This window comes from Aphis gossypii, chromosome 3, assembly GCF_020184175.1.
Source record: "Aphis gossypii isolate Hap1 chromosome 3, ASM2018417v2, whole genome shotgun sequence".
Lineage (NCBI taxonomy): Eukaryota > Metazoa > Arthropoda > Insecta > Hemiptera > Aphididae > Aphis > Aphis gossypii.
The window spans coordinates 42283841-42298014 of NC_065532.1; the positions used below are offsets into that span (position 1 = coordinate 42283841).

Genomic DNA, 14174 nt, shown 5'->3' on the forward strand with positions numbered 1-14174 from the left:
AGCGTTTGTTCGGACGGGTGGGGGCGGGCGGGTGTGCGTGTGTGCGCGCCGGGCGGCGACGGCGAAATGCAGTTTTTCGACAGCCTAATGCATGTTGCACATTTCGTGTTCTCCAAGGACGACGGCCCGACCAACCTAAATGAGCGGTCCTCCTGCATTCAGATGCACTGTGCTCGGATGCACCAACGGGCGGTCGCAACGACTTCAAAATAAATTTATTACCAATCGGTTTAATATTTTTTTTCCGTTTTGCTCGTTTTACTTTTTTAATATCAAAAATAAAATTTTATAATTATTTCAATCGTTTTAATTATTTGCTATTATTATTTTATTTTTTTTTAATTTTTTTTTTTTTTTTTAATTATTATTATATTATTATTATCGTCGTTATTTTTATTTACTCGCAGTGTTCGTTTGTTTGTGCTCGTGCGATTATATACCAGTTCTATGTAAATAATTAATTATTTTCGTTTCGTAATAAATGTATTAAACTCGTGTTCGACGAGTCCGTGTTCGTGTTGCAAGCGACAAACAACTATATTATTTTGTTGGACACCGAATTCGCCGCAAAATTCAAATTTTTTTTCGTCGCCTCAAACTTGGCGATCCAGAGCGTTCAGGCACGGTACGTTTATGATTTTTATGAATTTGTTTGACGTCATGTGATTTTAGGTCAACCATTGTTTAAACCGCGTCCTTAGATTAGGTTAAATTTATTAGGCGTTATTGAAATTGCGACTGACCTTCCCTCTGTCTCTCTGTCTCTTTTTCGCTGAACCGCGTCAAGTAAAATTAAAAAACATAATATGTAATTACTGACAGTGTAATTAATTTAATTATTTGTGTATATGTGAATATTTAAATAATCGTATAATTATTATCACCGAATTCGTTACCAAATCTATCTACACATATTCTATATATACGCATGTATACATATTTATATATGCATAATATGTCTCGAGTGTGTTGTTTATTTAAAAACGATTAAATTCAAAGAGTGTTGTTTTCGATACAACGAATCGTGTAACTTCGTCACCTCGATAATTTTATTACATGCAGAATTTAAGTGTACAGAATAAGTGGTTATTCGTTTTTACACGGTTCTTATTATTATATTATATGTGTTATAACGGAGAACTCGCACGTGGATAAAAACGGTCGTTTTTTTAAAAAAAAAAAAACGTATGTTTATGTGTAGGTACCTACAATACGCGCTAGGGGTAGGGGGTCCAGTATGCAATAGCAATTATGCAAATGGGATCGCCGCCGGACGAAGGGCCCCGTGATTTGCCGGTCATTAGCCAAATTAGATTCTATACAACGTTATGCCGCACGAAATGTTTTCGAAAAACAATCCAATCGGTCCATAACAATAATTTTTCAGGACGTTTCCGCTTGCCATTTTATTGAATTTATATTTTTGGTAAACTTATATGTAATATTATGTATTTGTCCATCGCGGACAATTATTATTTTATGTAAAAACGGTCAATGCACATTTTATTATAACTAATCTTACGCACACGCGCGGTTCTCATGTATTATATCGCTGCAGAAATATAAAGGAAAAGCCCTAATACGGCTCGACCGATCGATTTTTTTTGCCTTCCGTGATTTTGTTTTTGTTTTTGAGCACTATAATACTGTTGTTGTATAGGTGTAACACTAATAACAATATACGATGGGTTCGTGCGATGTCACGTGACGGGGGAATATAATATATTACATTATAATACTATATATATATATATTACGTATACGGTGTGCCAATAGACACGATAACTTGGAATCGGATATGTGCTAGATAGAACAAAATACCCTCCAAAAAAACCTGTTTTTTGCGTTATGTATTTTTTTAAGTATACTTACGCGCTTGTATATAGTTGTGATTGTTGTATAAACACTGCACATAAAGTAGACGCGCTAGGAGAGAGACTTTACAAATTATAACATTTCCGATGACATATATTATTTTTTTCGCTTTAATATTTTGTGGGTTATAGTATTATATTATAATATATACTACTATAAAATACTAAACTCGTATTTATCGCTTTGTTCTCAAGTTTTTATTTTTTTTTTCGTTCGACCGTAAACTGATTAATAGTTAAAAAAAAAATAGCACACAGACAACAAACGACAGTTTTTCAACGGTTATCGCAAATTGTCCGCCATAATCGACTATTCCATGTGTACGTGTATACATTATACACACACACACACACGCACAGCCACCTCAACAACCCGTCATCGTCGTCGGGTAAAAATATTATAACAAATATATACATACATTATATTTTTATAATAATAATTATTAATATATTATCATATAGATATAATACGTGTATGTTACCTAAATAATTATTTTATAAATAATAATTGTAATCGCATATTATAATATTATTATACTTGTCTTGTCTTACACACATTCGTTTATTTAAATCATCGTTGGTTTTGAAGGCTGCGTATAGTTAAATGTTTATAAAGCTGCTGTCGATTGCTTTGATATCATAATTTTGTATAGCTCTCTCTCTCTCTCTCTCTCTCTCTCTCTTTCCCTATACATATCTAGTATACATTATACATATTGTAGCAGTCTGGTTTGAAACAATAATTTACAAATTGCCCCACTCCTCTGCTCCGTACGTACGTAACATTACAAATATTGAATAGTATATGTATAATAATGTATATGATTTATTGTCATAACGAATAACGCCATTTCTTTTTCGGTTTATAGTTTAAATAATATTATAAATATTATATGGATATAATATGTGTAGTGTGTATTATTGATAACGAATTTGACCCGCCTGTAGGAAAAAAAAAATAACCGAGAAAACCTGCTGATAACCTTTTACCAAATAAATGCTTTACCATTCGGTTCCTATACGCGCGACTGCGACGTGACCTCAGACCTATATATACCGCCGCCAATACGCTGCTGTGCCCCTTAACAAGCCCGTGATCAATTCGGAATAAAATATTATACACGTTTCGACGCAGTACGTATTATGATATTGTCCGATTAAGTACTCGTAAAATCCAGCATTTTATTGTCTATGAAACTTTTTGTCGGTATCGATACACACTGCAGCAGACAAATCACACGAAACAGCCTGCCGACCGACCGCACCATCATCGTGACAATGACACGCGTACGATACGGACTTGATATTATACGAATTTGATGTGAAACATTTTGCACGAATCGCATTTGAATTTGTGCGGGTATAGGTAGGTATCTATAATACTCGTATATATATATATAATATGATAGGTATAGTATATAATAATATACACATAACACGTATAATAAACTTGGTATACAGCGCAATTGCATTATTACCGTACTTATCTAATAAAATATAAATGTATTGTAAATTAATGAAAATCCGTAATGTATATGTATAATATAGTAATTGGTAATGCATTTAAAGGCCAAAGGGTATATATGATTATAATATATAGAGAGTAGATAAATATATACACAACCGACGCAAAATAAACAGTACATTATTATAGGCGCATATTATACAAATTTAAGTAAAAAACCATGAAACACAGTAATGATATTCCGACTCATTTGAAGTTCATAAAAACAGCTTTATAAAGACGTGATTGTAATTTTTATCATATTCTAAGTGTTCCGAGAGTCTTATAATATACTGCAGTATATATGTATATTGTATATATATATATACTATATAGGTACATTTATTATATAAATTCCGTTTTAAAAAAAATATGTTTGCGAGTTTTATAAAAGTTGAAAGTGAATTTAATTTTAACAATACAAACAAGCTCTCGAATGGTTTAGTTGAACTCACTGAATTATTTGCTTTGTATGTATACACATAGTTAAACGGCTATTCTTAAGTCGAGAAAAAATCATAATTACGTCAAATTTATAAGAGGAGCTGCAGAGTAGGAATTTAATAAGTATAGTCGCGAGAAGGAAATGTAAACATTACTTCAAGGTATATAATATGCGCATATTCATATAGAAATATTAACAATTTATACGCTATATATGTATATAATAATTTTAAATAAATGAAATTGGCCTCTTTAAGGTGTGATTTGACGTTTTGAATAGTGTGCAGATTGAAGCGCAGATTAATTTATGGTTTGTTTTTTTTTTTTTAATGATCAACGTGCTCGCCCACTGACCACTATTTATAATATATACATATAACCATATAGTATACCATTTACATATATAATAGAATTAATTGTTACACACTATGTATACGGCCGTATATTTTTCGATAGCAGAAATCGCGCAAATGGTTTCGATCATCAATGAAATAACGCTCGCACGCCCGACGATAATATAATATATAATAATAATATGCGTCCATCATAATGCACGTTTTTCTCGGGATTTGATTATTATTTTGTAAACGTTTGTGTTTCTTTGCTGAAATAAAAACCGCGAGCAAACCGATCGCATACACAATAATGCAATATAATATACGTCTGTATACAAAAAAACAAAGTGAAAAAATTGTTATTACGAGGATAAAATATTATATACACTGTACGGTCGGCCGACCGAGCGCGTTTTCCCGGCGGATTCGTGCCAAAAAATGTGACTCATTGTTTTTAAAATCCTCGGCGGGCACGGGAATAAAGTCGAAAAAAATAAAGTCTCTAAAAAAAAACAAAAAAAAAACAGTTAATACACTCGTATATAATATATGTTCAAAGCTGCAAACACTGCATTTGCGTTGTACAGCACATCACATCATCTCTATGCATTTTTTAACGACATAATAATCATATATATATTTAATATATTATAATAATATCGCGTATACATATTTGATTATTATCCTTATTAATAATTATACAATCGTCATCGTTTTCGACCCGCACAGGTGTAAATATAATATACATACATACCTTTATAGTGATGTATAACCATCACCACACCTATAACCATAATACCAATTTATTATAATTCGCGTATATTTCCTCTACTGTTTTTTGTGTTTAAAATATAATGACGATGGCCTAAATTTACGATTATAAAATAGCGTCTCGTTACGCACGATTCAAAGTTCGTGACGTTTCTATAGCGTCTCCTCCGGGAAACCGCGCCGTATAGACTTTCACATATCGTCGTTCGTATATATAATATACCTACAAACACACTCACACACACACACACTTATATATAGGTCTGCTGCAATACCGATGAAAACTCTGCACAAATCGATTTGTTTCCCTGAGATTCGCGAAGATAACGTATTTGTCATATACACATAATACAACATATATATATGATGTGTTTAACCGATCAATGCGCGCAATGTACTTATATATATGTATAAGTATAATAGAATAACATTATATGTTATTCTTAAACTATAATAAAATATAAAATTCGATAAGTTTCTGAAAAATAATTGTTGGCATCCGTATAATTTTACCGCATATATATGTATATAAGACGTATGTAATTATATATATTATATAGTGTATAAGTAATTGCTGGTAAAATTGTCATTTTATATAATATATATTGAAGTAAAATAATACAGGCTAAATCACGATTGTAGATTTATTTCCACATTTACTGTAATAATATACAACTCGTTTTTCGAGACGAGAAAATTAAAGATTGAAGTAGCCATAGGTACTTATATTCTATAATTTAGATCAAGTTCTGTGCACACGTTATATATTATTGTCTATTGCAGGTACATGCTCATTATTATATGCATATAATAAAGTCAGTAAGTCTATCAATCCGCACGTCTATATTTGAGATTAACCGTATTGTACGCATATGATGTGCCTATACTGTGCTTAAACGATGTTGTTCCATGTCGGCACAATCTTTTTGTATACCTAATAACATACGTTTAAAACTAAAATATGTTATACAAATAGATGATATGTATACGCACTTTTGTGCAATTCTGCTAAATCTCATCATCGCAATTAATATATACATTTCTGCAGTGTATAAAAGAAAGAAAAAAAACTGTTGTTTGTTTGTACGACGAGTGAATAGAATTTTTGCATGAATAAAATATGAAAGATAAGATTATTATTTTGTGAGAATTTTCGAAAAGTTAATAACGTAATATTTTAACTCCTTCGTTCGGGGACGTCGGCTCGGTTGAATTTATAGTTTTGCAGACGAATGTTATTTTATTTGGCTCTGAATAGTTTTTATGTCAAACACGCCTTCGTACGTTTTTTTTAGGATTTTTTTTCTATTAGATAATAAATGCTGGGCTCTTATACTCGAGAACGACACATTTGGTAAACCGCGTATTATAGTACTTACACGCACACGACGCGTGTGCGCGTGCGCGACGAAAACAACGCGAATCGTCGCAAATTTTCAGTGCGGGCAAATGTCATTAATATATTGTTTTTATAATTCGAAAACGACGATTTAAATATACACAATAATAATAATATTATGTAAAATGCATATTTATTATAATGTTTATCGTCAACTGTTTGTTTCGTACATCACACCATAGACTTGCAAAATTAAACATTAAACGGCCGCGTGTCAAGCCGAATAAAATTTATTTTTATTATAATATAAACCACACGACAGTAAGGTGCACCTACTATATAGCTGGTACTCAGCGCATTATAATAACGGAGTCAATATATTGTTTTTCGTAATAAGTCGTTCGCGTTGGACTCTGCGGCGGCGGCGGCGGTGGTATTGTTAGTTAATCCGAAAATATTGTAATACTCGAGTGCAATGACATTGCGTAAAACGACAAAATACTACTAAACGCTTATGTTTTATACATATATTATTATATTATAAAATACCGCGCAGCTGTTCCGCCGATCAGACGAAAGTTCAACACACTGTTATCGTTTAATGATGTTATTCGCTGGGCAAAATCAACCTTATCGCATTTGAATGAAGAATGTCCGGCATACTATACGAGTACGTATAATATTGTAATAAAATATGGGTGTGTGTGTGTGTGTGTAAGTTTGCGTTACCGCGTGTTTGTGTATTACAAACGTCTATAGGATGTGTTATGGTTTTAAATATTATATAATAATATTATAACATATTATTATCGTGCGTGTAAATATTTCGTGTTATACTTGTTAAAATTTTTTCCCAAACTATACGACGAAACGAGCGACTCCAAAATTACACACAATAGGTACGTTTTAAAAATTGCTATATTATATTCATTTTTTTCATTTATTTATTTATTTACACGATTTAAAATAGTATTATGTGCTTTGTGTATAATATGTTTACCTATCTATATAATGTTGTTGAATATCAGAATATGTGCTTGTGTACCTATATTTGATGTGTATGTTTCTGTTGTGCTATTATACGTTGGGTAATTATTTTAACTGTTAACATTATTAGTATTCTAATCGTCTTCAGGAGTATTAACTTTTTCGAAAGGTTTTATACCTATATAGAGGTAGGTATAAACATGATTTGAAGTTATTTCAAAACAAAATTATTGTGAAGAAAATAACTCCATTAAATTTTGTTCATATTCTGCTTATAGGAATATGAAATATGAAATGATTCTAGTCGTTTAACATACTTAAAAAAATGTTTATTCATTTAAATATTTTCACTCTTCTTATAATTTTAAACGTCCAATCTATAACGGTTTGCCTTAAATAAAATTCTACATTTAAAATATCTATAATACATATTACATAATTATGTTGATTATACATCATATTATTTTGTTATATTATTTTATAATATGTAGGTTCATCAATCTCACAGTTTTTATATAATATAAAGATGAATGTTTTAAAATATGTATATATACCCCGGAAAGATAAGGTTATATAATTTAATTTTACTTGCGCATTGAATTGTAATCTAAATAATTATGAATCGCTAGATGAGGTACTATGATGTCCTCTATGATTCACATTCATTTAACTTAAATTTTTAAAAATCTGTGATGAATACATAATAATATGTGGTGTATTTTTGGTTAAAAATTATGCAATATTATTAAACTCTGCTAAATGCTAATTTAATACGGTCATGGCATATTGGCATGCTATTATTACATTTAATCGTTTATGTTTATCATACATAATATTATATTATAATTAAATTGCTAACTTAATTTTATTTTACTGAACTCGACCAATATTTTAAAAAATGGACACAGTAACACATTATTATGTATAGTAATCGCAAAAATAATATAAAAGTTGATTTTGCATAAACATTATTCATTTTAAATGAAAATTCTAATAATTTACGTATCAGATACATTTCATGGAAGATGAGTACAATTGCACTCAATTATTTGCAAAATTTGTAAAAGTCAAAGTAGCAACTTATCTTCTTAAATTTTTGTTTAATTTGTTTTTTGACGAGTAGTTAAATGTTCGTTCTATCAGATGAATACGCATAGATGATCTACCAATATAGTTATTAATTCGTTTGTGCAAAAATATCCATTTGATAAAATTTTAAAAAATCGTTATTGTTTTTGGTCTTACTATTAAATATTGTATAGTATTATTTACAAGATAAATTTTATTGTATAGAAAAAAAATACTATAGCTGTACTTCATTTTAAATCTGATACACAATCATGAAACAATTTTAATTGTGCAAAAGTATAAAAGTATAGGTACTATTTATTTTAAAGCATAAATAGGTATAGCCAATACTTAATATGCAGTTCGATTGTGCTATTATTTATAATAAAATTACGCGTGGCATTCAAATTGTGCATTATACTTTTTATCAGCCCACCGTGAAGTTAAATTGCAGTTTGTATAGTTTGTACGCGTCTAAACCACAGTGTAAGTTAATAACGAATAAACTATAATCAGTTTTCAGCTGCCAGAACTCGTAAATTGGGTTTCGAGTTTTTGATAAATTATTATACTATTATAAATAATCACATCGATTGTTGAAAAATACCAAAATGTTTAACACGCGCTATTCTAATCGCGCGAAATGATGTTTATTTATTTTTAATATCATAATCATTAGCATCTTATAATAATATATAAATTAATAAATCGTGTTATGCAAAACTCTCAACGTTATTATAACTATATAAAACTATGTCAATGGCATAAACGCGTTTAATTGTTTCCTAACTATTATTATTATTATTATTATTATTGTCATTTATATATACATTATGTACTATACGTTTAAGTTATATTTTTATAAGACAGTCACAATCTCTGTTCAAATACACATAACATACGCGTGCTTGCAAACGTGTGTGTGTGCGTGCGCGTGTGTGCAGCAGTCTGATTTGAAGGGGTCACTAAACATCTCGATACCGCATATTGCCGATAATTAGTTTATAGCGAATAGACCTAAACGGTTCTAAAAAATCTTTATTATAGCAGTTACAGTGTAATCGGACTTCAATTCTGAAAAAAAACATTTGGGCTGTGCCGCGAAATTGCGACGCACATACGACTAAAAATTCTCTTTAAATACTAGTCTATATATATAATATATTATACAGATTCGAATATTTTTTTAAACGACACGCTACAAAATATACATTATTACCAACTTATATTTTAAAACAATACATATATATATATTACACGCACCTCATAAAAACGCATCGCTGTCGAGTATGAGTTTTCTAGTCCGCAATAGACGTCTTGTTCGTCGCCCGCGAACGGCCATTTTTTTAGTGTTGTCGAGTGTACCCAGTCAATAATAATTTAGTATAAGTGTGTGCGGATATTGCCTATACTCGGTGCCCCGCTATTAGTATATAACGATAAAATATATAATAATTTAATAATAATACGTAGGTATAGGTAATTTATATTACTGTTATTATTATTATAGTATGGTATTATATCACGATTCGCGTACGATTCGAACGTCGAAAAAATAAACAACATCGCGTGTACATGTTTTTAACAATAGTGTGTCGTTTTCGCGTGTAGTGGTGCGTTTGCAAAAACAAAAAAAATTGTACCTATATACGTACAGCCGACTACTTATAATATCGCGCTAAACGATTTCCAGTTCCGGTGTGTATACGCTGAACGTACATAGAAAAATTTATACGCGACGCGTTCCCGGTAAACCGTGCCGAGGGTCGCCTATAATATACATTATAATATTATGAAAAATATACAGCGCCAACGTCGCCGTTAGAAAGAGACGGACGCAATACCCGCGGCGCGCATAATACGAGTCCCAAAGTGTGTGATATTCATTTTTTTTTCTTCTAAAAAACGTTGTTATCTCTCCGTTGTTAAACACTTCTGTGCACTATATGTATCGATATGTTATTAATGGGTCTACGCGGACCGCGTTTCGTGTACGCGATATATTATTTTTCTAACGACTACGGCGGTTCTGCTGCCTAAACTTCTCTCTCTCTCAGCGCCGCCGTCCGTGCCTTATTCGTATACGCACACACACACACAGCTTCCGATGCCGTGTATTATATATTAATATAATATAATGTTATCGCACGCAATAACATCCGGCGCGACCGTTTTATAATACGTGCGGTTTTTTTTTTCGCCGTGTAATATATATACGTATACATATTCTATACCGTCGCATCAAATCGCAACATCGTACGATATGCCATATAGATTCGTCTATAGACTGTATTATTATAATATTATCATACAGTAGCCGTTCTATGACCGCGGAGTACGCGATCGTTTCCAAAATCGTTTTCAACACGTCCGTCGCCGTCGTTCGTATTCGTTCTCGATCGTATACATGCAATATATACGACCAAACCAAATCCGACGGAGATAACGAGCGTTTGCCCACCTGCAATAACTCATATAATAAGGTATAATATAATATAATATAATGTGTTTTAACAGTTGTATTTAAAATAAAATATGTAAAAGCGTGTAATTATTATGTGTATGTGTGTATAATACAATAAAACGGTACACGAACGGCGTATAGTTCAGTGACGACGCGTAAACTGTTATAAGTCTTAACTAAACATACTTTTGGGTACATAATTTATGTCTCATACATTATATACACAATTAATCTCGGCAAAGAAGCTGTTTCTATTTCTTACGCGGATCGAAAATAAGTTATTCATTTTCTCGTACACACCCTGTTAGAGTTTGTCCATGTCACCTAACGCATTACCATCAGTTTAACCAGAAAGTACAATCCTTAAACGTCACGAAGAACTTAAATTCATTATTAACCCATTACTACTCTTATTAACATCGTTATTAAACAATGTTTCACCATTTGTTGTTTTCATTCCATAATAATAATTAATAACAATACTTTTTATATTATAATCTATAGTTTTTCGTATAACACAATGTTCTAAAGTAGTATTTCATGTACGCTATGCTTCTATCTATATATATTATTTTCCATTTATATTGATTTATATCGAAATATAATAGTTTTTAGCTAATCTATCGATAAATTAAAAATAAAACGATTCTTTAAATTATCCTCAGCTGATAATTTATTGCAACATATTTTGAGACAAATTTTTATCAAACCGTTCAGCGCGCAACTCTTCATTCATTCCAGAATAAATAGCCATAGATGGACTTTTGTTAATTATTATAGTAAGATAGTAAATTTAGAATAATTGTTTTGCCATTGTGTAGATATATTCTTTTATTTCATTTAACAATTACTTAATTAAATATAATAATACACAATGCATTGTTGACTGTTGTACCCATGGGCGTTGTATGGTCTTTTTAAAGTAATATATATATATATAGGGTTTCCTGTTTAACTTATATCTAGTGATAATAGTCAAATACAAAACATTTTTTTCGACACGTCATATAATTTTTCACAATATTCGTATCAAGGCGTATTGATATTGCATTATTGGTTCACTTTTTAATACATTTTCTTATCCCCCCCTCTAATAAAAAAATCCTGATAACACCTCTGGTCGTACCTATTTATTATACCATCACTATATGGTACTATGTAGTCTGCGTATTGGTAACAATAAGTCTCAAAATCTGCAGTCGGCTTTTCGAGAACAAATTCAAACGTGGTTTGATTCCAAAAAATTCAGCCGGCCTCTTCGAAAAACGACTGTTCTCAAACAGCCTCGCGGGCTATAGGGCATCACTGCTCGTATCTATATATATTAACAGCTATTGTCTATACTATATACGTCTCTAAAAACGTATATTATAATATTATTTCATTTCTGACCGGGGCGACCGCGGGACGGGCGCCTGTACGATATCAGTCGACTGCAATAATACAAAGAATGGGTACCTATGATACGAATCGATCAGATAGTGCGGTAAATTAAGTATTGTTTATACGATTATGTATTTATATATACTGTGTGTGTGCGCGTGTGTACCCTGTCTGCGTCGTGACGCTTTTATTATGGTTTTTATTTTATCGCCGTCGAATATTTCATCGGGTGTAATATAAAATATCGAGTTTCATGCGAAATGACGTCAGGCGTGTGTGTGTGTATAGGATAATGCCGGAATTTTTCGCGCCCGAGGTTGCAACAATTATTATTATACAATACACACTTTAATCCCGACCGTTAATATAATATTATTAATAATTATTGTTGACTGTTTTTATAATAATAATAATAATAACGGCAGTAGCGACTACCGCAATAACTACGATACAATATTAACAATGGAACTTGTATAGTTACGACCGTCAAAAAACCTGACACACATAATATTATAACATGTGCTGCAGTTGAGCCCATATGATCGATAAATGGCAAACTTAAATCAGCTGACTCAGTCCACACTGCCAAATTTAAAAAATTGTATTTAATTTTTTGTTTTTTATATCACGATTGTCTATTCAAATATGTACCATTGAGTTAGTCAATATTTATATTCTGATAACGTTAATTTAACCGCTTATTAGTTTTAATTAAAATAATTACGAATTTAACGTGCGCAGGCACTTTATGTCGAAAAAGCCCTATAGCTCGTTAAACTATAATAATTAATACCTATATACGTATTTTTATTTTACATATTGTATGCACTCAAATACACCATATAGCCTATAGGTATAGGGTGTTGACGGTATATATATTGAAATCGGATACCGATATTGCGGTATACCGAAAAAAAACCATCAACACGGCCAACCCATACTTATATAGTATCTATATATTGAATATTATTTGTATGTTGTACGGTATTATTTTGGTTTTAAACGGTTCGTCTGTACATATCGGCAATGACTGTTCAAGCGGCATTTGAGTATAACCTAACCGGGATGACTTTTTACTGATATATAAGACGGTAATACGGTATGGTATATACCGAAAAAGGTAATCCTAAAAACTGAACACCGTAGTTTGAATATGCATATTATTATATAATATATAATGAATTATAACACTACAGCACAGCTAGGTATACTAATAATAACAAAATCACATAATATTATCTTAGTCTGCGGCGGTCGCGTTTTTATTATAATATTTTTTACTCGCAGCTTTTGTTCTACATTATTGATTGTAATACAATAAGTAATAAACTAATAACGTACAACATTAAGCGTACATTATACTGTATATTGGGCATTTAAAAAGGTCTATTATATAATACAGTGTACCTATATGTGTACGCATGACAAGAGCTAAGGTTCGATATACTGATAAGAAACCTATTTTCGCCCAACAAATTCGTTTTATCGTTAAAGTGATTTATTTGCAATGTGCAAATTAATTAAAAGAACACAGCTCGCGAAGGTTATGTATTATGTATGTATATATATTATTGCGAACCGAAAGAGCTACCGATTAACTATCTCCGCACACACGCACACACTCGCACACACATACGTCTATATATATAAGTGTAATATACATATATTCGCTTGTAGATTTTTTTCGGATTTATAATTATTATTATTATTTTAACTGGTAACCTATATAAAGGTCAATATTTATAATTTCGACAATAGTAGCGCTGAAATCAGTACCAATTAAAACGATACACTATATTGGTGTACGATGCACATATTCTGCGTTATATAGTGTAAAATTATTCTATAAATCGGTTTAACTCGAATAATAAGTAAATTATTGTTTTAAGTGAATTTCAAGTTTTGCAATCGGCTGCTATTTATAATATGTACACGTCAGTTCAATAGTATACGATACTCGGAACCTGCACAATATTTAAATATTATCTACGTTTGAGAATGCAGA

General features: G+C 31.2%; 1 protein-coding gene across 4 annotated transcripts in view; it reads left to right on the forward strand.

Moving 5' to 3' along the window:
• LOC114128046 (mushroom body large-type Kenyon cell-specific protein 1-like) overlaps positions 1 to 14174 on the forward strand; it is a 111409-nt gene that overhangs the window by 75350 nt on the left and 21885 nt on the right. The window contains exon 1 of one of the 4 annotated variants that reach the window (XM_050202706.1): positions 72 to 625. The exons of 2 other annotated variants lie outside the window; for them this stretch is intronic. The gene's annotated coding sequence lies outside the window, so the exon portion shown is untranslated. Of the gene's footprint in view, positions 1 to 71; positions 626 to 2828; positions 3241 to 14174 lie in introns of those variants that run through there. One more of the 4 variants, XM_050202708.1, reaches the window with a different exon arrangement.